Below are 25,762 nucleotides of genomic sequence, written 5' to 3'. Positions count from 1 at the left end.
ATAGCTGTAAAGATAACAGGGTCAGTAGTTGCCAGGAGGTCCACTGCTGGACTGCCTTCTTTCCCAGATGACTCCATGGCCGCCTCTCTGGGAGCAATGCTAAATATTTCTGACCATAAAAGATGCTAAACTTAAACCCTGTTTGCATTTCATAGAAGGAAGGGTCTGAAAGAGATTTAACAAGTAGGCAGCATTAAGCACAAGGTCACTGGGAGGCCTGAGAACCCAGCCGATGAGCAGGATGCTTTTAAAGTAACACGAAGCAGATGCAGAAAGTGCCCCGGTCTGCATCTGAGTTAGAGACTGGATGCCTTCTGTGACTTGTCCCATCACCCTGGAGGAGAGACAAGGGCTCCCAGCTGGGAGCGCCCTACCCAGCTCCTACCTGACCCATGGAGGACCCCCTGAACCGTGAGCCTTTTGCACTTCTTTGCAAATCTGATTCATAGTGACTTTGCTTCCCAGGAGGGTGGACTGCCTATCTGTTCGATGACATGCTCAACAGAGGTCCAGAGCTTTCCTCCCTGAATCTGTGTCCTGGGAAGATGATGCAAGCCTTCGACATGCTGCCTGTGTTTTCCTCAGTAAATGAGCTTTGATCACATGCCGATGGGGTTATTTAGCACATCCCTCGACAAACCTGGTGACTCTTGACTGTTTATCGCTGCGAGGTCATTTTTGTGCAGTTTCATTTTTCTCTGGGATGGTGGCACTTAATGAAACAGAGAAAAGCAAGTCTGTGAATCCTCCCACAATGAATGGAGATGATTTGTGTAACCAGAAGGTAACACTGTTTAAAAATATCAAGATATTCGATATGGCAAAACTGTAGAGGCTTTAACATCCAACGTCTTACCTGCACGTATTCTGGGTGAAGTTTGCTGGAGCTGGACTGACTTTGTCTCTTGCTGCTGACTTCCTGCTCCTCTTTGGGGCTGAGCTCCATCTCTTGGTGGGGGCTGGGCTCAGGGGAAGTGCTGGGGGGCTAAATGGCGTGCTCTCACCCCAAACTGGCAACTTCTCATTAAGCTTCAATGACAGTGACTTTCAGGGAGGGCTCCAGCTTTACCAGCGTTATAAACGGGGGTTGGAGGACATTCAGATCATTTGCCTGGAGAATGATTCGTGCACTGTTCATGCTACGTTTCTCGAAGATAGCCCAGAGATCTAATCAAAATGCAGATTCCTGGGCTCTCTGAGAAAGCTCCGTCTCCAGTAAGTTTGGGCTGGACTTAGAGATCTGCATTTTAACAAGCACCTGAGGTGTTTCTGTGGACCTTGCTTAGATAATGAATATTTATTAATGATTAACCTAGTCTTACCAGGTCTGCGCTAGTGGCTCAGACAGTAGAGAATCTGCCTGCAATGCAGGAAACCCGGTGTCAAGATCAGGAAGATTCCCTGGAGAAGGGAATGGCAACCCACTTTAGTATTCTTACCTGGAGAATCCCATGGATGGAAGAGCCTGGTGGGCCACCGTCATGGGGTCACAAAGAGTCAAACACAGCTGAGAGACTAACGCTCATTTTTCAGTCTAGTATGATGGGAAGCATTTGTCACAGCAGCTGAGTTTTCTTCTTTTTCTGTTTACACTGGTGGCTTCATGGTTTTGCACCACTGCTCTGAATGTCCTAGTCACATGTATAAAGGTTTCAGTTCTGTTCAGTTGCTCAGTTGTGTCTAAGACTCCATGGACTGCAGCATGCCAGGCCTCCCTGTCTATCAATAACTCCTGGAATTTACTCAAACTCATGTCCACTGAGCCACTGATGCCATCCAACCATCTCATCCTCTGTTGACCCCTTCTCCTCCTGCCCTCAATCTTTCCCAGCATCAGGGTTTTTTCCAATGAGTCAGTTACTCGCATCAGGTGGCCAGAGTATTGGAGTTTCAGCTTTAGCATCAGTCCTTCCAATGAATGTTCAGGACTGATCTTCAGAATGGACCGGTTGGATCTCCTTGCAGTCCAGGGGACTCTCAAGAGTCTTCTCTAACACCACAGTTCAAAAGCATCAATTCTTTAGTGCTATAAAAAGCTTTCTTTATAGTCCAACTCTCACATCCATACATGACCACTGGGAAAACCATAGCCTTGACTAGATGGACCTTTGTTGGCAAAGTAATTTCTCTGCTTTTGAATATGCTGTCTAGATTGGTCATAACTTTCCTTCCAAGGAGTAAGCATCTTTTAATTTCATGGCTGCAGTCACCATCTGCAGTGATTTTGGAGCCCCCAAAAATAAAGTCAGCCACTGTTTCCCCATGTATTTGCCATGAAGTGATGGGACCGGATGCCAAGATCTTAGTTTCCTGAATGTTGAGCTTTAAGCCAACTTCTTCACTCTCCTCTTTCACTTTCATCAAAAGGCTTTTTAGTTCCTCTTCACTTTCTGCCATAAGGGTGGTTGTCATCTGCATATCTGAGGTTATTGATATTTCTCCCGGCAATCTTGATTCCAGCTTGTGCTTCCCCCAGCCCACGGTTTCTCATGATGTACTCTGTGTATAAGTTAAATAAGCAGGGTGACAATATACAGCCTCAATGTACTCCTTTTCCTATTTGGAACCAGTCTGTTGTTCCATGTCCTCTAACTGTTGCTTCCTGACCTGCATAGAGGTTTCTCAAGAGGCAGGTCAGGTCGTCTGGTATTCCCATCTCTTTTAGAATCTTCCACAGTTTATTGTGATCCACACAGTGAAAGTGCTTTGGCACAGTCAATAAATCAGAAATAGATGTTTTTTACTGGAACTCCCTTGCTTTTTTGATGATCCAGGGGATGTTGGCAATTTGATCTCTGGTTCCTCTGCCTTTTCTAAAACCAGCTTGAACATCTGGAAGTTCACGGTTCACGTATTGCTGAAGCCTGGCTTGGAGAATTTTGAGTATTACTTTTCTAGCATGTGAGATGAATGCAGTTGTGCGGTAGTTTGAACATTATTTGGCATTGCCTTTCTTTGGAAATGGAATGAAAACTGACCTTTTCCAGTCCTGTGGCCACTGCTGAGTTTTCCAAATTTGCTGGCATATTGAGTGCAGCACTTTCACAGCATCATTTCTGTGGTTTACTTCCACCCTTTCTTTTGCCTCTTACACCTTCTTTCCCTTCTGGTCTCAAAGTCTCATGACTTCAGTTGTCACCCTCATACAGGGGACTCTGTCATCTCTGGGTGATTTCCCTCCCGAGTTCCAGTCTCACACTTATAGGAGTGGTGTGGACACCTCGCCTGGATGTGGGGACATGTACCTTGAGCAGCCAATCAGAGGAGCCATACTTCTGCTGAACGGTGGCTTCACGTCTTGGGAGCACCTTCACATATTCTGGTGCATTGCATGCCGAGCTTAGGTCACAGAGAGTCCAGCCTCCTTTGAGGCCAGATTCGTCACTGTGCAGCAGCATGGCGTTTCTGGTGAACCACTCCCCTTTGTCCTGTTTCTGTAGTGTAGTGGTTATCACGTTTGCCTCACATGCGAAAGGTCCCCAGTTTGAAACCAGGTGGAAACAGATTTCCTGGCTTGCCCTGGTGGCTCAGACAGTAAAAGTATTTGCTTGCAATGCGGGACACCTGGGTTCAATTCCTGGGTTGGGAAGATCCCCTGGAGAAGGAAATGGCACCCCACTCCAGTACTCTTGCCTGGAAAATCCCATGGATGGAGGAGCCTGGTAGGCTGCAGTCCATGGGGTCGAGAAGAGTCAGACACGGCTGAGCGACTTCACTTTCACTTTTCACTTTCATGCATTGGAAAAGGAAATGGCAAACCACTCCAGTGTTCCTACCTGGAGAATCCCAGGGACGGGGGAGCCTCATGGGCTGCCGTCTATGAGGTTGTGTAGAGTCGGATATGAGTGAAGCAACTTAGCAGCAGCATCCAGTACTCTGCCTGGAAAATTCCATGGATTGAGGAACCTCATAGGCTGCTGTCCATGGGGTTGCAAAGAATTGGGCACAACTGAGCGACTTCACTTTACTTATTTACACTTCCCTTTGGGACAGGGAGGTTCCAGAGGAATGGGTGAGCAAACAGGCTGGGAAGCCAGACTTCTTCCTTTATGATCCCTGGCATGACGTTTGCTGTTTGACTTTGGACAAAGCCCTCTCTGGACCTCAGTTCTTTTATCAGTAAAATGAGGAGAGTGGTGTCTACTGCCTAGTGTTGTAGGGAGATCAGATGGGTGATTCATGTGAAGGTCTTAAAATAGCGTCTGGTAAGTAGGAATGATTATCCATCATCAGCGTCATCACCAGCAGCCCTGCCATCATTTAAAATTTTTGTTAATCCCCCTTTTCCTTTTTCCATCATGGCCACTTCTACCAGCGACCAGACTTGAAACTCAGGGCTTGTCTCTAACACTTTCTCTCCTTCACTCTCCATGTAGTGTCGCATTCAGAGCTGAGCTGCCCTGTCTCTTGTCTCTAACTGTTCATCTGCCTGCTGCTTTTCCCGCCCAGCCTTCCTTATGTGCTTTTTATCTCGAGCTGCCTACAAGGTTACATTCCTACAGGATCACTTCCTTCAGTACCTCTCTGATCAGAAAAGTGAAAGCGAAATGTGAAAGCGAAAGTTGCTCAGTTGTGTCAGACTCTTCACAATCCTATGACTATACAGTCCGTGGAATGCTCCAGGCCAGAATACTGGAGTGGGTAGCTTTTCCCTTCTCCGGAGGATCTTCCCAACCCAGGAACTGAACCCAGGTCTCCTGTATTGCCGGTGGATTCTTTACCAGCTGAGCCAGAAAGAAAGCCCAAGAATACTGGAGTGGGTAGCCTATCCCTTCTCCAGTGGATTGTCCTGACCCAGGAGCCGAAGCAGGGTCTCCTGCATTGCAGGCAGGTTCTTTACCAACTGAACTATCAGGGAAGGCCCTCCCTGACCAGAAACCTTGATTAATTCAAGGACTACCAACATTTTTAAGGCTTTGGATAACAATATTTACCCACCCAATTATGCCTTTTCGTACTTCTCCAAGGAGCATCTGAAAATGCCATTTTATCGCCTTTGTTGTGATTTTTAGCCTATGCTGATTTGATGAGTGGAAAGGGGAGTTTTCATCAATGTTATTTTATTTGAAAGCTTGTGCTAGTGATTATCTCCTCATTTACTTATCAGCAAGTTGCACTTTCTATTCTGTAATTTTGGGGATTCATTTCCACAAAACCATTCAACATTGATGGGGATATAGCATGAACCAAACAGGTAAGATCCCTGCTTGCATGAAGCTTACATTCTAGGGCTGAGATAGATTAAGCAGAAATACATATAGTATATTGACAGTGTTACAACACATATGTATGTACAGATATCAATATATGTATTTTAATGCTGGTTGGTGGTGTTTAAAATTAAAGGTAATCAAGAGACTGAACTGAACTGAACTGAATCAAGAGGTCATCAGGAGAGTGATGGAGGGAAAGGTGCCATTTTGCCCAGGAGATTAGGGAAGGATTTTGGAAATAGCTGAAATGGTAAAGAATCTACCAGGAGACTAAGGAGACCCAGGTTCAGTCCCTGGGTCGGGATGATTCCCCTGGAGGAAGGCATGGCCACCCGCGCCAGCATTCTTGCCTGGAGAATCCCATGGACAGAGGACAGACCACACAGGCCATGCTGTCACAGAGAGTTGGACGTGACTCAGAGACGGAGCATGCACGCACCACGCTCAGAGAGGGACCTGAAGGAAGTGATGTTCTGATGCGGGAACTGTGCCTGGAGAAGAGAGGACAGCACGGGCAAAGGCCGTTAGGCTGGAACCTGCTTGGCTTGTTCGAGGAACGGCAGGTGATGAGGGCTGCTGTGGAGTACGGCTGAGGCCATATGTGAAGTTCTGATCTGCGAAGACCGGGACTTGAACATTTTATTCTGCATGTCAGGGGGCAAGGGACTACTGGGGGCTTAAGCAGAATGGGTGACATGATCTAATCAAAGCTTTTTGGTTTTTGTAAACAGCTTCATAATGTATATTGGATGGGTTATTTACATGGTGAGTCATCGGTCTGCATTTGGGGCTGGGTGACTGATGAACTCACCTGGGAACCAAGGTACAGAAGAGCCTTAGGTCTGAGCTTTGAGTCCCTCCAACACACAGAGTTTGGGAAGAGGAGGAGGAGCCCATAGAGGCCCTCCAGATCCCTCCAGAGCCCTCCAGAGCCAGAGAGGGAGAGCTGGCGGGGCCAAGAAGCCAGAGGGAGTGGCAGACCCATGGAGGGGAAGACGTTCAGTTCAGTCAGTCAGTTGTGTCTGACTCTCTGCGATCCCATGGACTGCAGCACGCCAGGCCTCCCTGTCCATCACCAGCTCCCAGAGTTTACTCAAACTAATGTCCATCGAGTCAGTGATGCCATCCAGCCATCTCATCCTCTGTCGTCCCCTTGTCCTCCTGCCTCCAATCTTTCCCAGCATCAGGGTCTTTTCCAATGAGTCAGCTCTTCCCATCAGGTGGCCAAAGTATTGGAGCTTCAGTTTCAGCATCAGTCCAATAAATATTCAGGACTGATCTCCTTTTTAGAATGGACTCGTTGGATCTCCTTGCAGTCCAAGGGACTCTCAAGAGTCTTCTCCCACACCACAGCTCAAAAGCATCTGTATGTAGTTTTTGGTGTGCTTTTAGGTTAAAGCATTTGCCTGCAAGGCGGGAGACCTGGGTTCAGTCTCTGGGTCGGGAAGATCCCCTGGAGAAGGAAATGGCAACCCACTCCAGTATTCTTGCCTGGAGAATCCCATGGATGGAGGAGCCTGGTAGGTTACAATCCACGGGGTTTTAGGTTCACAGCAAAATTGATCAAAAGAGAGATGCTTCACATATGCTCTCTCCCCACACACCCACAGCCTCTCTCCCTCTGTCAACATCTCCCACTGTGGTGGCATATTTGTGGACAATTGATGAACCTGCCTTGACATGTCTGCATCACCCCAAGCCCACAGTCTACATTCGGGTTCACTCTGGGCGCTGTGTGTTTTGTGGCCTTGGACCGACATGTTTCTGTGACTGTGCTCTGCCTGTTCATTCTTTCTCGGCTTCTTCATCCCCTCCCCGCCCCTGGCTACCACTGAGCTTATTACTGTCTCCATAGTCTTGTGGGTTCCAGACTGTCACAGAGTTGGAAGCAGATCGCACATAGTCTTTTCAGATTGGCTTTTTTCACTTAGTGATGGGTGTTTACATTTCCTTTGGGTCTTTTCATAGCCTGATAGCCCACCTTGACTTTTCTAAGTCTTGGAACTCTTATAAATTTTTCTGTTTTTGGTTGCACCATATGGCATGTGGGATGTTAGTTCCCGGACCAGGGATTGGACCCCTGCCCCCTGCAGCAGAAATGTGGTGTCTTAACCACCGGACCACCAGGGAAGGGCCCAAATCTTAGAACTCTTTCAGAATTTGGTAAATGCTATGTATTCCTCCATTCCCCCACCACCCAGAATAAGTACACATGTACACACACATACACACTCTTATATGCTCACAGATCTGTTGCAACCAATTCAGCACCCCCACCCCCCGCCCCTGGGAGGCCCTGGGATCCCAGGTTAGGAGCCCTGTGCTTTAATGGAAGCCCTGTGGGGTGCAGTTGATAAAAGTGGAAAGTAAATTTTTATTTGCACCTAACTCCGCTGCCAGAAAGACGTGTTGCCTCTTAAAGTCGGTGGAATGGCAGAGCTCCTTTGAACAACGCTGATCTCGAGGCACGTTCTTTGTCTAAATTCAGTTCAGATGACAGATCCTCTTCTGCAGTCTCCTGTTCTAGAGCTGCTGCTGCTACTGCTAAGTCGCTTCAGTCGTGCCCGACTCCTAGTGACCCCATGGACTGCAGCCCACCAGGCTCCTCCGTCCATGGGATTTTCCAGGCAAGAGCCCTGGAGTGGGGCGCCATTGCCTTCTCCTGTGTTCTAGAGCAAAGCTGCTCAAATGTGAACGTGCACACGCATCACCTGGAGACTAGCGTGGATGGGCCTCAGGGTTCCGCCCTTCAGACAAGGCCCCTGCTGGCGCTGCTGGCCCAAGGACTGGTCTTTTTCACAGCATGGCCTGGAAGCCCTGGTTTTCAAACTGCAGGTCACGACCCATTTGTGGACGTGAGTCAAAGCTGGTATTGACAAAAGGAAATGGAATGAAATGAAAAAGGGTGGAAATGTTCAGAGTGCATCACATATAGCAAGGAAAAGTACTCTTTGGAAGAGATTTTAGTTATACACGTGTAGGTATGTACACCGGCTTGTGTTACATAACATGATTTCCTACCCTGGATCCATTTGGAAAACAGTCCTCAAAATTTCTGTGGAGTAAGAAATGAGGAAGAATCACCTCCCCAGTCGTTTTACCCGAAAAAATAGTGGGTTTGCAGGCATAAAATTGCACATGTGTCTCTGTGGATTTTGCTGCTGACTCTGGTATCCAGATGTTGGGATTTTTCCCAAAGCAGAAACTGTAAATAGCAGAGAAAGTTTTTTTTTTTTTTTTTAATTTTAAAGATCAAATTCCAGGGTTAACAGAAAATCCTGCTTGTGTTTGCCTTGAGAGAATGCATGTTACTTCTGCAAATGTGCTTTAAAAAAGTAAACAAACTGAACCAAAGCATGGCTGCTAATTTTTTAGTGATTCTTTGTGGATTTTCTGAAAAGTACCGTTCATTCGCATTCTGCATGAACTGCTAATAGGCCGCTATTATCAGTATCCAAAAATAAACAATAATACCGATTTATATGGACCTCCAGATTAGCCCCATAAAAGTTTACAATAATGGTATTATTGCGCCAACTGAGTTTGAGGCTGACGGAAATATAGAACTCTAAGCATATGATTCTCATATCCTTTGTTTTAAAATCCAAGTTTAATCTGTCTTTATGTTGAAGTTTATCATCACAGATTAAAAGGATATGCCTGAAGTAACAGTCAGAAATCAAATTTTTTGTGACTTAATCGTTGTTTGAAAAGTCTGCAATTCAAATTTTTACTTTCCATTATTATTTGAAAAAATAAGTTTATATAAATTTACGTATTTTGTTACATATTGCAAAAGGGATCTAGAACCTGCCAGTGAGACAAGAGGTGATGGGTGGGTTTCCTATTTGGCTTTCAGAGGAGTGTTGTCCTAGAAGAATTAGACGGAAAATAGGCGATGGACGTGAGTTTGAGTGAACTCCGGGAGTTGGTGATGGACAGGGAGGCCTGGCGTGCTGTGTGATTCATGGGGTCGCAGAGTCGGACACAACTGAGCGACGGAACTGAACTAAAAGGCAACATTAGCCATGAACAAAAGCACCAAGAAAGAAAACAGACCCAAAGAGAGAGGATATTTTTCTCTTTTGAATAATTTAAACAATAGGCCGTTGTTCTTATTCCTTAGTCTTTAGGAATGGAAAATTCACACGTATTCAGTAAAAGGACTTAAAAGCCCCTTTAGTTTATTCCTCAAAAGTGAAATTAGAAAAAAAATTTGAAAAAAACAACAAAGATTTGCTATATAGCAGAGGGAGCTATATTCAATATTTTATAGTAAGCTATGATGGAAAAGAACCTAAAAAAACATGTATAACTGAACCACTTTGCTGTATACTTGAAACTAACACTCTTGTAAATCAACTGCACCTCAGTTTGTTTTTTTTAAAAAAGTAGAGCAGTGCTCTGCTACTACTTAGCTTATCAAGTTTACAGTCATTTTTTAAAAAGCTTATAGTCATTTTTGCAATTTTTAAAAAATTTTAGTCAGGGCTGTTGAAATAAAATGCACTGATAATTAATAAAAACAAGACAAAACAAAACAAAAAACCTTAGGTGACATAAGGCATGCCTGGTGAGGAGATGTGGCTATGAATGAGAAAAAAATGACACAACTTTCTTGGTGTGTTGGTTTTTCTCCCCAGGTTTATTGAGGTAAGGTTGGGATGCACCATTGTTTAAGGTTATAAGGTGAGGATTTGTTCCGTGTATGTTGTGAAGTGATTGCTATATTAGGGTTAGTTAATGTCTCTATCACCTCACATAATTATCTTTCTTTTTTTTTTCCTTTGGGATGAGAACATTTCAGATCTTAGGAACCTTTCAGTATACAATACAAAATAGTTAACTATAGTCATGCTGTCCATTCGATCCCAAAATTTATTCATCTTGTGACTGGAAATGTATACTCTTTGACCAATATCTTCCCATTTCCCTTACCCTGAGCCCCTGGGTTACTACCACTTCACTCTCAATTTCTATGAGTTGGCTTTTTTTAGATTCCACATTTAAGTGAAATCATAGAGTATTTGTCTTTCTCTGTCTGCTTGATTTCACTTCGCATAATATCCTGCCAGGTTCTTTTCTAAAACACACTCACTAAAATGTATATGTCTTAGAAAACCTTTTGATTGATACAATATAAATCACTTGAATGATTTATGAAATCTCTGCTGTTATTTTTGCATCACATAAAATTATTTAGCTTTGCCCCAAAATATAAATAGTAGCATGTTATATACAGCCCTAATTATTTTGTGTCATCATGATGATAAAGGCATTTCAATCCTCGGGTCACTCACTGACAGTTAAAGTTTAGATGCTTGTTTCTTCCCTTTGATGTAGCTCGATAACGTGGTCAATTGGAATTGCATGAAACTCAGTTTTTTGGTGTGAAATGATTTTTAAAATCAGCATATAGTTGATTTACAGCTGTATCTTAATTTCTGCTGTCCAGCAAAGTGATTCACTTGTAGCTACATTTTTTTTTTCATATTCTTTTCCATTATCATTTATTGCAAGAGGCTGGATATAGTCCCCTGCGCTACACAGAAGAACTTTGTTGTTTATCCATTCTACGTGTAGTATCTAGTTTGCTGCATGACATTTTAATTTCTGGAACCTTGATCTTCAGACTGGGGTGCGGAAAGTCACTTTGCGCTAACACAGCATCGGTTTTTAGAGAACTGTGTTAGTTGGGCTCCCTGGGAAGCAGATGTTGGAGCAGAATTAGGAATGCAAGAGGATTATTTGCGGGGGAGGGGTCCTTCCGTGAAGGATAGGACGGCAGGGACAGCCGCAGCCAGATGCATTTGGGATCCTCCAACAGACCAGCGACCAGCGGGGAGCCCTGGAGCAGACGGTGCCTCTGGAGTGGCCCAGTGATGGGCAGAAGTGGCCAGGCGCTCGCACCCTGCTGGGTTCTGTTATGAGTCTGAGATGAGGCGGAGGGGCTGTGAGCATCTGGAGGCTCGGTTCAGGTGAACGCTGGGCTGTCTCCTGAAGGGAGACCTGAGGGGCCCGCCTCTGGGGCTGTCAGGGGTGTCTGCAGAAACAAGACCAGCAAGTAGCCACCTCCTGGGAACAGCCCGACAGGGCCATCGTTTGCTGGACATTGTTACTCCGTCCTTTATTAAGAGGGAGTTGCAAATTTACCATCTGTAGGACTGTCTTCTGCTGAATAGCAAGTGCCCTTGCTGACAAAGTGAGTGAGTGAGTGAAGTCGCTCAGTCCTGTCCGACTCTTTGCAACCCCATGGACTGTATGTAGCCCGCCAGGCTCCTCTGTCCATGGGATTTTCCAGGCAAGAGTCCTGGAGCGGGTTGCCGTTCCCTCCTCCAGGGGCTCTTCCCAAACCAGGGATTGAACCCAGCTCTCCTGTTTTAGCTTCCTTTAGTTTTGCTTCTTTTTGGTCTTTGCCCTCCTGGGGTCTTTGGGAACTGTGCAGATGGGTAACAGCATCTGCCATACCTCTTCGTTTTCGCTTAGGCTGGGTTTGGAGAGCCAGAACAGAAAAACACTTAAGGAAACCTGAGAGTCTCACAGAGAAATAAATCAGAGCTGCTGTTTCTTTTAGCTTTGCTTTCCTGTTCTTTATTATTTATTTTTTTAATGTAATATCTCCTTTCATCAACCTTAGTCATTTCATACTGTAAGAAAGTGAAATTACTAAAGGCAGATAACCTTATTAATCTGCTGAGTGTGAAGAGAGAAAAGGCCATGATATAGATGAATGGATTAGGAGGGAGAGACCTAACTCTAGGGGTTTGCTGCTGTTGCTGCTAAGTCACTTCAGTCGTGTCTGACTCTTTGTGACCCCATAGACAGCAGCCCATCAGGCTCCCCCATCCCTGGGATTCTCCAGGCAAGAACACTGGAGTTGGTTGCCATTTCCTTCTCCAGTGCATGAAAGTGAAAAGTGAAAGGGGAGTCGCTCAGTCGTGTCCGGCTCTTAAGAGACCCCATGGACTGCAGCCTACCAGGCTCCTCTGTCCATGGGATTTTCCAGGCAAGAGTACTGGAGTGGGGTGCCATTGCCTTCTCCGAACTCTAGGGGTTTACGGTTGCTAAAAAAGACTTAGGCTTTGTTGTACAGTAAGTATCATGTGTTACTCATGATGGGTACTGATTGCTTGCAGTGACACAAGCAGATCAAGGATAAATGTAACAAGAAAAAGAGCAATATGGAAAAATCCAGAAATGTCCAACGATTGCTATTTCTTGGGTGAAACTCTACTGATTAGTAGTTGGGCTCCCCAACAAAATGTGAGAACAAGGGAATTTTAGAAAGCAGCAATTTAAAAGAAATGAAAGCTATGCAAAATGCATTGCAGGCCTTCATTGTATAGTTCATACGAATGAGCAGAAGAATTCTAGGCTGTTAATTAATTCATAATTCTGGACAATGTTTTTCCATGCAGTGAATGTGTAACGGTGACCGTTACACAGTCTCTCTCCCTGGCTCTCTTTATGAGAGACCCTTATCACCGAGTCTTCCCTGGAGAGGCTCTGAGCCACCATTTGCCTCCAGTTGCTTCACAAGCCACTCTTAACCCACCCTTGGAGATTATGTATGAAATCATTTAATGTGTGCTAATGAGATGAGCATTTACACATCTAACCAGTGTAGATTTAACCAAGATAGTCCTTTAAACCATGATCATATGAGAAATTAACATTATATCAATTCTGCAGACAACTGTTTTTCCCATGAACTACAATTTTCCCAACAGGGTTAGCCTCTTGTCCTTACTACTTGGATTGGGGCCCTTCACTGTTGAGAATTTCCACCGTTTATCCAGTACCACCGTTATGGAAAATCAGAATCCTTAAAAAAAAACAACAACAACAAAAGATGATTTAAAAAAATCCTTTTAGATTATTGATGCTACTGTTTGGATGTTTCTTGGTTTTAGACCTCTGGATATACAATTTTTTTTTTCTCTATTTGTTATATTATCTGCCTCCTGTTACAATTCAGAATTCACAGTAAATTTCTCTTAGGGCTTTTGGTTAAGGCTTTCTTGGCTCCTCAGATTTCAAGCCTAAACACCCAAATCATGTTGGTCATTCTGTCAACGCGTGCCCCCCGCGCCCAGCATTTAAGTCCAGTAGTGGGGGCTTTATGCGAATGCTGCCTTGGGCCTGGGTTGCCCAACTGTGACCTTCAGTGCTTGAAATGACATGAGATTCAAGGAGAGGGAACTGATTACCTATCAGCTATGGTGCTAGAAAGCAGAAAGGCCCCCTCATGTGTGTAGAGAAGGGAACCCTTCTACACCATTGGTGGGAATGTAAATTGGTATAGCCACTATGGAGAACATTATGGAGGTTCCTTAAAAAACGAACACTAGAGTTGCCATGTGGTCAAGCAACCCCAGTCCCACTCCTGGGTACGTCTCCGGAGAAAACTGTAGTACATGAAGATGTATGCAGCCCTGCGTTCATAGCAGCACCAGCTACAATAAGTAAGACATGGAAAGGAGCTAAATGTCCATCACAGATAAACGGATAAAGAAGATAGGAGATACATATAATGGGATATTACTCGGCTATAAAAAAGATTAAAATAATGACATTTGCAGAACATGGATGGACCTAGAGATCAGCATAGTAGGTGAAGTAAGTCAGAAAGAGAAGGACAAATATCATGTGATGTCACTTACCTGTGAAATAAAAAAAAAAAAGATACAAATGAATTTGTTTACAAAACAGAAAGACTCACAGATGTCGAAAACAAATTGATGGTTATCAAGGGGGAAAGAGGGGAGGGATAAATTAGGAGTTTGGGATTTATATATATATATATAAATATATATATACTGCTATATATAAAATGGGCTTTCCAGGTGGCTTAGTGGTAAAGAATCTGCCTGCCAAGGTGGGGACATGGGTTTGACCCCTGGATGGGGAAGATCCCCTGGAGGAGAAAATGGCAACCCACTCCAGTATTATTGCTGGGGAAATCCCATGGGCAGAAGAGCCTGGTAGGCTGCAGTCCATGGGATTGCAGAGTGGGACACAGCTGAGCGACTGAGCATATCACACATAAAGTAGATAACCAACAAAGACCTACTGTAAAGCACAGGGAATTTTACTCAACAATTTGGAATAACCTATAAGGGAAAAGAATCAGAAAGAGAATATATCTGTATGTTTGCTACACTCACACACACTATATATATATCAGTTCAGTTCAGTTCGGTCGCTCAGTCATGTCCGACTCTGCAACGTCATGAATCGCAGCATGCCAGGCCTCCCTGTCCATCACCAACTCCCAGAGTTCACTCAGACTCATGTCCATCGAGTCAGTGATGCCATCCAGCCGTCTCATCCTTTGTCGTCCCCTTCTTCTCCTGCCCTCAATCCCTCCCAGCATCAGAGTCTTTTCCAATGAGTCAACTCTTCGCATGAGGTGGCCAAAGTCCTGGAGTTTCATATATATAGTTAAGTCATTGTGCTGTATACATGAAATTAACATGATATTGTGACTCAGCTATTCTTCAGTTAGGAAGAAGAGAAAGCTCCTTTCGCATGTGGGTCGCCAGGAGGCAGCTCCACCCGTGCTTCGGCCATGCTTCTGCTCCAGCGTTCTGCTTCTACCAGATTTGGGAATTTTGGGACCGGAAAACATTGAGGGGGGTACTCTCATGGGTTTCCTGTTCTACTCGGGATATGTCCACTCCAGGCTCCTTCTAGGCTTCCTCAAGCGGGGTCTGTGGCTTCAATGCTGGGCAAAGCTTTCTCTCCACTGTGGGGCTCCATAGACAGCCTTCCTCCATGCGACACTTCTTCAGTCTGTCCCGTGTCCCCAGAGGAGACTGCATCTTGGTCTCGCTTGTCTTCCTTGACTCTCGGATATTGTTGTCTGTACGTGATTATCTGGTCAGTGGCTTCCTTTGGCTCTATTTCACATGTTCCCTTCCATGGCCAGGAATGCCCATTTCACACCTTTCCCTGTATTGATGGTTCAGGCATTTACAAATACTGCCATCATGACCTCATTTCTTTTTAAATGTGTCTTCATGTTTTTAGTTTATTCCTTGGAGTGGTTTATTTTCCCCTTCATCTTGCAGCGCAATTTTTGTCACCTCTGTGTGTGGTAAGTATACCCGGCAGGTTTCTTCACGTCTTCCTTTTCAGTGACTTAAAGCCACTTTCTTTATTGATGCAGGATGGAAAGAAAGCTCCCAAGGAAGAGCTATTCCAGGCTGTGGAATGCGGGGGTGACATGAAACACCACTTGTATTTCCATGCCATCACTATTTACCGTTTGAGGATTCGGAGAGGGATGGAAAATGATGTCTTGTTTGAAGCACATTCGCTGTAATCTTTTCCTTTGGACGAGAAGTTTTTAACGCGTTTAGAAAAATAGAATGCCTCATGGGACCTGATAGGATTATGATTTACTCTTTCTGGAAGACTGAAATTTCAAACTGGTACCAACGTGAGTTTTACAAAGTTGTCCTCATTTCATGGACTGCCAGCATACATGTATGTAACCATTTTACTGAATGAGCTGGACTCAGTAAAGTGCACATAAAACCTTACTTTCCTCACGACTTCTTCACACCTGCTTAAGGCTGAATGTCTCCTTCATCTCTCAAACAGTATCTCAGATCCATCGAGAGTTTTTTATGGTCACTTATAATTGTTAACATACAGTTTTATTTTCATGTGCTCAGAAACCCAGTTAATTGTTTTCTTTTGAAAGCTGTTTATTTACTTACATTTGATTGCACTGGGTCTTCGTTGTGGCACGTGGGCTTTCTCTAGTTGCAGCGAGCGGGGGCTGCTCTCTAGTCAGGATGTGGGGGCTTCTTGTGGTGGGGGCTTCTCTTGGTGGAGCACGGGCTCCAGGGTGCTCAGGCTTCTGTAGTTGCAGCACACAGACTCAGGAGTTGTGGCTCCCGGGCTCGGGAGCAGAGGCTCAATAGTTGTGGGACGTGGGCTTAATTGCTCCAAGGCACGTGGGATCTTCCCAGGTCAGGGATCAAACCCATGACCCTTGCACTGGCAGGTGGATTGTTAACCACTGGACCACCGGGGAAGTCTTCAATCGCCTGCAGTTTTCGGTTTATCACCCCCCCCCCCCGCACCGTTCCGGCCTGTTTCAGGGTTAGAAAGTTCAGAGTGGGAGAGTGGTGTGGTTAGCTCCCTCTTGTCACATCTAACTTGCCCATTTTCCCCTTCGTCCCCTTCCTTCTCCTGTGCCCTTGAAATCAGTGTTGGGCAGAGTTCGCCAGACCAGCTTTAGGGCAACTCTTAAACATGTTCTGCCTCAGTAGTCTGGTCCCTGCCTTTAGAATGAGGACCCCTGCTGAAAGCCTGAGCCCAAAGGTCTTAAGTTCTGCCAGGAACCTAAGTTCCTGTTCCAGTTAAGAGAAAAAGTGGTAAAATTAAATATAAAAGGCCAGTTGCCAACAGCATATGTTAAACAATAAAATACTTCCAAGTCAGAGAGGGTTTTTAAAAATTTCATTCAGTTGCTGACAGATAAGGAAAACCTCGTACGTCTCCCCAATTTCAGTTATTTCTGTATCTTTACGCGCAGAGAACAAAGGTAAATATGCAGATGGTGCGGAGGTGTGCGTCCTTACGGAACAGTCACGCTAAAGACATAATTTAGAACGTTCTGAGAATCCTCTGGGAAAACAAGGGGAACTGTCCACAACACATGCTGCTTTCCCTGCTCAGTTAGGCTTTAATCTGCACCTTGAAGAGATGTGAAAAAGCTCTGTTCACTCTGTTGGTCTGGTTAGTTGAAGCCCCAAGACTTCTAAGGTGTTCAAGATTTAACCCATCTTGTTTTTAAATATATTAGCTTCTTCTTAAGATAATAAATCTTTGCTCTTTGATGTTCATAGATCCTTAAAACCCCCAGAGGAGCCCTAGAAATCTGGGAGATGTCTCTTACTAGCACATGGCACAAAGTCTTGCTTAATCCACTTATAACTTGGATCCTGGAGGCCCACATCACAGTGAAAAACAGTGAGGGTTATATAACTTTTTGCAGCTCTTTATGTACCGGATCTTTTAATTTTATTCTCAAACAGCATATTGCACTATTGAAATTCAATATGGAAATATTTCTTTTGGTTTTAAATAAAATTTTCAGAAATGCATATGTTAGCAACTAAAAATAAAGTCCCAAATTTCTCATGTTTTTCATAGTTAGCGGAGAGAGTTAACACTTTTCTTGGCACTCTTAAGGAATGTCATCCATGATATCATGGGTACCAGCTCACAGCAACAGAACTTTCTTTTTATGAGCACCTGTAGCTTTAAGTGGCTGAATACAAGTGCTTGTGAGTGTCTTAAGTGCAGAGTCTCATGAAGTATGGGATTGGGTCCTGGGGCAGATACAGGAAGATCCCATAATTCCAAGTTGCTCTAAGTGGGCTGCTCTGCTAGGGTACTGGGTAAGAGTGAGGGACTACTTCACAGTTAGTCAGGGAAGACTAAAATCTCTTTGTTGTTTAGTCATTTAAGTCACATCCAGCTCTTTTGCAGCCCCGTGGACTGTAGCTGGCCTGGCTCTCATGGGGATTTCCTGGGCAAGAATGCTGGAGTACGTTGCCATTCCCTTCTTCAGGGGATCTTGCCGACGCAGGGATCCAACCCGTGTCTTCTGCACCGGCAGATGGTGGATTCTTTACCACATGGGAAGCCCACTAATAGCTTTGACGAACCGCCTAATTTCAGGGGTCCAACAAAGGAAGTTTATTTCTCACTCAGTTCAAGGCAGGGGTTCCTGGTATGATGGTTCTCCTGGCGTCTTTCTTGTAAGCAGTGACTCAGGATGGAGAAGGCAATGGCGCCCCACTCTAGTACTCTTGCCTGGAAAATCCCATGGATGGAGGAGCCTGGTAGGCTGCAGTCCATGGGGTCACTAAGAGCTGGACACGACTGAGCAACTTCACTTTGACTTTTCACTTTCATGCATTGGAGAAGGAAATGACAACCCACTCCAGTGTTCTTGCCTAGAGAATCCCTAGGAGAATCCCTAGGAAAGCCTGGTGGGCTGCCATCTATAGGGTCACACAGAGTCGGACACTACTGAAGCAACTTAGCAGCAGCAGCAGCAGTGACTCAGGAATCCAGTCTCCTTCCCGCCCAACCTCTGCCTAGACTTTGCTGTTCTCTGTGTCCTCAGAAGCCTTTCCATTCTCAGCCACTGGGCGGGGAAGAGAATGGGTAATTGGAGTATACACGTGTTTCATAGACCATCCTGGCTTCCACCCACTTCCCATTGGCTAGAATTGAGTCACATGACCACACTGACGACAAAGGGTGCTGGGAAATATAGTCTCCCTGGGTACCTAGGAGGAAAAAGAACATTATCAAAGACTTACTTAGCCAGTTCTCCTGTGCCCACAGATGCTGTGGAAACCTGAGTCACAGAGGAGCTGCAGGTCCCTCATTTCACAATCCTCTCCCTGACTGTGACTTCTCCCTCTGTCTCCTTCTGTGACTACAAGATAAAAGTCTTTTTGTTCTTTTCTGTAATGACAAAGCTCTATATGTCATTGTGAACAGCTGAACAAAAATTAAAATCATTACGTAAAACCTCACTGACTCAGATAACCACAATCGATGTTTTGATGGGCATCGTTCCAGTCTATGCTTTCATGAACAAAATGAAATGCAACTATTTTTGCCAAAAAGGGGCATTTAATAAACATTTTTGGAACTGCCCTTGTATCATCGATAAATATTACATTGATGTTTTCCCATCTCCTGAACACTGTGTAGTGACCTCATGGAATTGCATCCTATATGTATTCCATAAATTTTGAACTAAATATTTATTGATGCATTTTTCAGTTCAGTTCAGCCGCTCAGTTGTGTCCGACTCTTTGAGACCCCATGAGCTGCAGCACACCAGGCCTCCTTGTCCAACACCAGCTCCCGGAGCCCAACCAAACTCATGTCCATTGAGTCGGTGATGCCATCCAACCGTCTCATCCTCTGTCATCCCCTTCTCCTCCTGCCCTCAATCTTACCCAGCATTTTTAGATTACTTCAGATATTGGCTGTAACATGTACTGTGTTGAATAATCTTTGCTTCGACCTATGGCAACTTTTTAAAGTTATAAACATAGAATTGGAATTGCTATGTCAAAAAATAGGCAAAATTCTAATATTTTACGTGAATTTCCAAGTTTCCATTTGAAGACTTGTACCAACTTAAGCACGCATCAGTATATGGGTACTTTTTTTCCCCAGTGCTTGCCAATATTTATTGTCATATGTTTCTGACTGGACAGTGTAAATGGCAAAAATTCGTTATGTCATTTTATTTGCACTTCATTGAATATTAATTTTTCTAAAAAGTTTATTAGCTATTCATACTTTTCTCATATTCTTTTCCCATTTTTCCATGTAGTCTTGAATATGTTTTATGCAGTGTCTCAAAAATGTCTTGCCAGTGTGAGACTCAGTACTTACTATGCTATAGCCAGCCAATGAACATTTATTAAAGAAACAGAGGGAAGTGGGAAGGTTTTTTATTTTATGTTAAGGATGTTAAAATTCTGTTCAAAGGTAGTTCAAATGTTTTCTCCAGATGTTTGAAATTTTTATTTCTTTTTACAAAGAATATATATATTTTTTGTCATTGAGAATGAACAAACTATTTGCTTTTTAATGTTGCTTAGATTCTTTTTTTTTTAACATATAGAGCATCTTAATTATTTTAAATGTAGCTTAGTCTATCAGTATTTTCCTTTATGGACTTAGTTCACCTTGCAGAGGCTGTACCGTGCTAAATTATGCAAACGTATATCTTTGAAATTTTTCTTTTTTTATGGCTTAGTTTTTAATATTTACACCTCTCATCAATTTGGATTTTTTAGATATATAAGATAGCTTTTTTAAAACATAAATACTCTGTATTGAACAACTCATTTTAACATAGCTTGTGTGAAAATGTGCCCTTTCATCCTGAATTACGTATACAGAGGTGTGTCTCTAGATTGTCTGGCCTGCTTCATCAAACTGTTAGTTTTCTGTTGCTCCTGGCTGGCTGCCCTTGCTGATTCGTCTGCCTCCTATTTCTTGCGCCACAGACCTTGTGCGAGATTGAGCCCCGCTTCCACTGGCCTGTCTGTGGCCAGCGTTAGTTGCGGTCTCTTTTTCTCATTTCTGGGAGTCGCCGCTCAACGCAAGCAGTGGAGCAGAGTTTGAGTGTGAGGACCTCCGTCGCCTCCCCGTCCCCACTCTCCCAGACCCTCGGCTCCTCGCCCGCCTCTGCTGCCAAGTCCCGGCCCGGCTCCTCCAGCTTCCCCTGCCCAGGCCGGCCGATCACCTGCCCCACACATCCCAGCCTTCCTGCCTGTGGCCGTCAACCCAGCAGGAGGGCTTGCAGATTCTCTTGCTACGTCTGCCCTTGGATGAGGCCCATGCACTGGCCTTAGCATCTGACTCTGGGAGCGGTCACCTCTGGGGCCTGATGACATCACCCAGGATGCAGGGTGAATTCTGATCAGTGACCCAGAGGACTCAGGAATAACACGGGCAACTGAGGTCCCTCTTCTCCCTGCCTCCGTGGGCTGCGGTGAGGCGAGGCGTCTGCAGCCTTCTGGAGGGCATCTGTGGGTCTCTGTAGAGGGCCGCCTCTCCATCTGTGGCTTGTCCTGGAGCGGCCGCCCGCAGGCTTGCTCCCCAGGCCTCCCTCCCCCTCACTTTCACCGCCCTGGGTTTGCATCTCTCAAACGAAGAAACGGCTCTTGGGCTTAGCATCCGGATATGCCTTCTAAGAAACCCAGGCCTGAGACATCCTGTATGAGCAAAGGTGATTGCTGGCGTGTTGTGTCTCAGTTCTTTCTTTTTTCCATGCAAATAAATACATGCATACAAACTAGCCTTTGTTTTGCCAGCGTCATCTCCTGTGACATGGTCCAGTTATGCGACTAAAGAAGTCGTGAGTGTGAAACGATTCCCAGCAGACACTCCACTGTGCCTTACTGTGTGGGTATGTGTGTGTGTGAGAGACAGTTTTTTACATTTTTTTTTTTTTTTGGCTGGGCTGGGTCTTCGTTGCCGCGTGGCCTTTTCTCTGGCTGCGGTGAGCGAGGCCACCCGCTCTGCGCGGTGCTCGGGCTTCTCATCTCTGTGGCTTCCCTTGTTGTGGAGTGAGGCCTGTGAGCTCAGTACTTGTGGCTCCCGGGGTCTGGAGCACAGGCTCGGGGGTTGTGGCCCGCGGACTTGGCTGCTCTGCGGCAGGTGAGACCTTCCCAGACCAGGGATGGAACCTGCGTCTCTTGCACTGGCAGATGGAGTCCTTACCACTGAGTCATCAGGGAAGCCCAGAAACAGACACCTTCCTGTCAAATCACAAAAAAGCACGTTGCACACCTAGGCTAGGGGAGCCTGAGCTTTCCTAGACAGACACTTCCGGTTGTAGATTTTTGTGGAGTGGCTAAACTAGCTGCTTGGATACGTCCCTGTGTTGTCTGCACAGCTGGGTGGTGTCAGGCTGTGCAGCAGAGCATCATCTTAATTGAGAGCTTCTCTAATCCTCTGGACTTCCCTGGTGGCTTAGCTGGTAAAGCGTCTGCCTACAACACAGGAGACCTGAGTTCGATCCCTGGGTTGGGAAGATCTTCTGGAGAAGGAAATGGCAACCCACTGGAGTACTCTTGCCTGGAAAACCCCATGGACGGTGGAGCATGGTAGGTTACAGTCTATGTAACCTACCACGACTCACAAAGAGTGGGACATGACTGAGCAACATCACTTTACTAATCCTCTAAGCAGCAGCTAGCACGTGCTTTTAACACATTGGTTGACAACCTCCAGGGAGCATTAAAAAATGCCTGTGTCTTCTCCTCACCCCCAGAAATTCTAATTTAATTGATAAGAGATTGGCTTGTCTATCGGTTAAAAAAATGCCTCCAGGTGATTCTAATGTGCTTCCAGGAGTTTACACACAACTTCAGTTCAGTTCAGTTCAGTTCAGTCGCTCAGTCGTGTCCGACTCTTTGCGACCCCATGAATCAGCATGCCAGGCCTCCCAGTCCAACACCAACTCCTGGAGTTTACCCAAACCCATGTCCATCGAGTTGGTGATGCCATCCAGCCATCTCATCCTCTGTCTCCCCTTCTCCTCCTGCTCCAATCCCTCCCAGCATCAGAGTCTTTTTCAGTGAGTCAACTCTTTGCATGAGGTGGTCAAAGTATTGGAGTTTCAGCTTCCACATCAGTCCCACCAATGAACACCCAGGACTGATTTCCTTTAGAATGGACTGGTTGGATCTCCTTGCAGTCCAAGGGACTCTCAAGAGTCTTCTCCAACACCACAGTTCAAAAGCATCAATTCTTCAGCGCTCAGCTTTCTTCACAGTCCAACTCTCACATCCATACATGACTACTGGAAAAACCACAGCCTTGACTAGATGGACCTTTGTTGGCAAAGTAGTGTCTCTGCTTTCAATATGCTATCTAGGTTGCTCTTAACTTTCCTTCCAAGGAGTAAGCATTTCTTAATTTCATGGCTGCAATCACCATCTGCAGTGATTTTAGAGCCCCAGAAAATAAAGTCAGCCACTGTTTTCATTGTTTCCCCATCCGTTTCCCAAAAATTATCACTTAGTCTCTTTTTAAAAAAATCATTCGAAAATGGTCCCTGTTCGTGGTGCATGTTCAGTCATGTCTGACTCTTTGTAACACTTTGGACCTTAGCTGGCCAGACTCTGCTGTCTATGGGATTCTCTAGGTAAGAACACTGGAGTGGGTAGCCATTCCTTTCTCCAGGGGATCTTTCCCACCCAGGGATCAAACCTGGATCTTCTACATTGTAGGTGGATTCTTTTCTGTCTGACCCACCAGAGGATGGCCCCTGTTCAGGGGAAGCGTATTTAGGATCTCAAAATGATTGCCTGTATTGGTTTAAGAGGCCTTTTTTTTTTAACATAATTTTAAAAATTTAATGGATAATGAATAACTATCAACTTACGTATGGTGCCACAATTTTTATTTTTTAAGATATTTTTGGTGTGGACCATTTTTAGTCTTGTAGCTTAGTTGGTAAAGAAACTGCCTGCAATGCAGGAGACCCGGGTTCGATTCCTGGGTTGGGAAGATCCCCTGGAGAAGGAAATGGCAACCTACTCCAGTATTCTTGCCTGGAGAATTCCATAGTCCATGGGATCGCAAGAGTTGGACACGACTGAGCGACTAAATCACCACCACCACCATTTTTAGTCTTTACTGAATTTGTTAGAATCTTGTTTCTATCTTTTTTTTGGGGGGGGGGGAGTTTGAGGCGTGTGGGATCTTCACTTCCCAATGAGGGATTGAACCCATACCACCCCACATTGGAAGGTGAAATCTTAACCGCTGGGCCACCAGCGAAGTCTTCACCATTTTTAAAATAAGCAGTCTTAAGACTCTTTGTTGCTTGAGTCCAAAGCCTGGTTCTTGGGGTGGGCTCTGATCCTGACTCAGATAATCAGAGGTTGCAGAGGGAGACAGGAGGGGCGTCTGTTGCTAGGTTTTGCTTTCGCTGAGTTGCTAAGAGGTGCGATTTGTGTCTCTGTGGCTGTGTGTCATCATACATCTCCCCAAAGTCTTTCTGATGCAAAACAGCGATGATTGTGTAATTCTCGGTATCTTCGCTACTTTCCTGCTTAGCATCTATGTGTTAAATTACACAGGGAGGAGAGGATTATGTTATGTTTTATGCATTTTGTACTTTTTATTGCATGTGATTATACCTTAAAATTTAAATACTGCCTCAAATTAAATAATGATGGTACAGTCTTACAGGAGATGCTGGCTGGGGCCGCTAAGGTTCTGGTGTTGGGCTCTTCTTGGCCTGTTAGATTCATGGAAATATTAATATTTCAGGGGCAAAGAGTATACCCAAATGGGCCGAGGGTGCTGTCTTATCTACTTTTGTAGATGTAGGTGGAGATGTTGCTGTGTACTTAGTTGCTCAGTCGTGTCCGACTCTTAACCCCCTGGACTGTAGCCTACCAGGCTCCTCTGTCCATGGAATTCTGCAGTCAGTAATATTGGAGTGGGTTGCCATTCCCTTCTCCAGGGGATCTTTCTGACCCAGAAATCAAACCCGGGTCTCCTGCATTGCAGATTCCTTACAGTCTGAGACACCAGCTTTTACCTGTGGAAGGCAAATCAGTTTCCACAGAATAAATAAAACAAACAAAGCAAAACAAAAAGCATTCATGAGCCAGCATCATCGGAGTGGCATTTTGGTCCTAAGGGTAGGTGTTGTCGAGGGCCTGGCTGCTGCCTTTTCAGAGTTACGTGCTCACTGCTCACCTGGCCTTCTTTCTTGTGTGCTCTTAGGAGAATCACTTCCAGAGGCCCTCTTCTTCTTCTTCTTCTTCTTTTTTTTTTTTTTTTACGTTTGATAACCTCTTCATTTTAATGCATTGATAGTGGGGTCTGTAAACGTCACTTGCAAACATGTACCCATGGTCAACAAGGCTGGTTCTGCTGTGGGTGCAGAATATACCCTCTTCCATCACTGACTCAATTCCAAATATTTTAGCAAGAATAAACCCGTGGTCACCTACAATGGAAGCTGGATGTTAATTCCAAATCAGGACATTTAGGGTCAAGAAGATGGCAGAAAATCCACCTCTCTTCACTTAACTGTGTGAACTGGCTCTCAGGTTATCTGGCACAGATTCAATCAAGCAGAAGGAAAATGCCCTAGGTCTCTGTTAGGTTCTTGCTTCTCACATCCTAGCTCTCATGGTCCCAACTCAATGGAAATTACGAAAAACAGTTCTCCAGACAGGCAGACCCCATGCAGATAGGTACAGTCACCTTCGAGGCTTAGGAGAGGAGTACTGTTCCTAATGCTTGTCAGCTGGGTTGAGAACCACTTCATGTGGCCACGCAAACAAGAAATAAATGATCATCGATTCATTTTGCTTGGCACTTAGACGTGTTTGGATTGATCTGGATTTTTTTTTTTTCCTTTTTAATTCTTTTTGGCTGCACTGCGTGGCGAATCGGACCTTAGTTCCCTGGCCAAAGGGGCTTTCCTGGTGGCTCAAATGGTGAAGAATCTGTCTGCGAATCAGGAGCCCTAGTTGCATCCCCAGGTTGGGAAGATCCACTGGCGAAGGGAATGGCGACCCACTCTAGTATTCTTGCCTGGGAAATCTCACGGACAGAGGAGCCCGGTGGGCTACAGTCCATGGGGTCACACAGAGTCGGATACGACTGAGTGCTTCCTCCTCCTCCCCACTGACCAGGGATCAAACCTGTGCCTCCTTGCAGTGGAAGCATGGAGTCTTAAACGCTGGGCTGCTGGAGAAGTCTCTAACCTAAACACCTCTCTTATTCTGAAGAAATGTCCAGCTGAGGGAAGGAGCTTGACAAGGAGACATAACCACGGTCAGCAGGTAACTTGACCTTGGCATTCTGCACTGTCCACTCTGAAGTTTCCCCAGAAGACTTGCAGTGGTTTCTGGAAGTTGAGGCCAGGGATGAACATCTTCCCAGCATCTCTCTGGTGGCTGTGGGCTGTGGGCTGGACCAGGCTGTGTCTTAGTGCCGCCCACCTCTGGCTT

General features: G+C 45.2%; 1 protein-coding gene and 1 non-coding gene across 5 annotated transcripts in view; both read left to right on the top strand.

The window, feature by feature from the left end:
- ERG (ERG, ETS transcription factor) overlaps positions 1 to 25,762 on the top strand; it is a 322,032-nt gene that overhangs the window by 100,630 nt on the left and 195,640 nt on the right. The window lies entirely within an intron of this gene.
- On the top strand, positions 3,431 to 3,503 carry TRNAV-CAC. The gene has a single exon. It is a non-coding gene; the product is annotated as a tRNA-Val (tRNA).

This window comes from Capra hircus, chromosome 1 (genome assembly GCF_001704415.2).
Source record: "Capra hircus breed San Clemente chromosome 1, ASM170441v1, whole genome shotgun sequence".
NCBI lineage: Eukaryota > Metazoa > Chordata > Mammalia > Artiodactyla > Bovidae > Capra > Capra hircus.
The sequence above is the reverse complement of the archived record's forward strand: the minus strand, read 5'-3'. Positions and strand labels throughout refer to the sequence as shown.